The 309-nt window shown below is 56.6% G+C and overlaps 1 protein-coding gene across 2 annotated transcripts in view; it reads left to right on the top strand.

The window, feature by feature from the left end:
- The window catches only part of LOC109928462 (nuclear cap-binding protein subunit 1), a 59,472-nt gene that overhangs the window by 1,077 nt on the left and 58,086 nt on the right, over positions 1-309 (top strand). The gene's annotated exons all lie outside the window — the stretch shown is intronic.

Here is a 309-nt window from a genome sequence, read left to right on the forward strand (position 1 = left end):
TCAACCCCAGGCTGATCCCGTAGTCCATGTGGTCCTGGTATCAATGCAAGACTGAGCCTATAGTCCCAGTTTCAACCCCAGGCTGATCCCACCATCCCTATAGTCTCGGTCTCAACCCCAGGCTGATCCCACAGTCCCTGTGGTCCTGTTATCAATGCCAGACTGATCCTACAGTCCCTATACACCTGGTCTCAACCCCAGGCTGATCCCACCCTCCCTATAGTCCCAGTTTCAACCCCAGGCTGATCCCACCGTCCCTATAGTCCCGGTCTCAATCCCGGGCTGATCCCACCGTCCCGGTCTCAATCC

This window comes from Rhincodon typus, chromosome 3, assembly GCF_021869965.1.
Source record: "Rhincodon typus isolate 14 chromosome 3, sRhiTyp1.1, whole genome shotgun sequence".
In the NCBI taxonomy this organism is placed as follows: Eukaryota; Metazoa; Chordata; class Chondrichthyes; order Orectolobiformes; family Rhincodontidae; genus Rhincodon; species Rhincodon typus.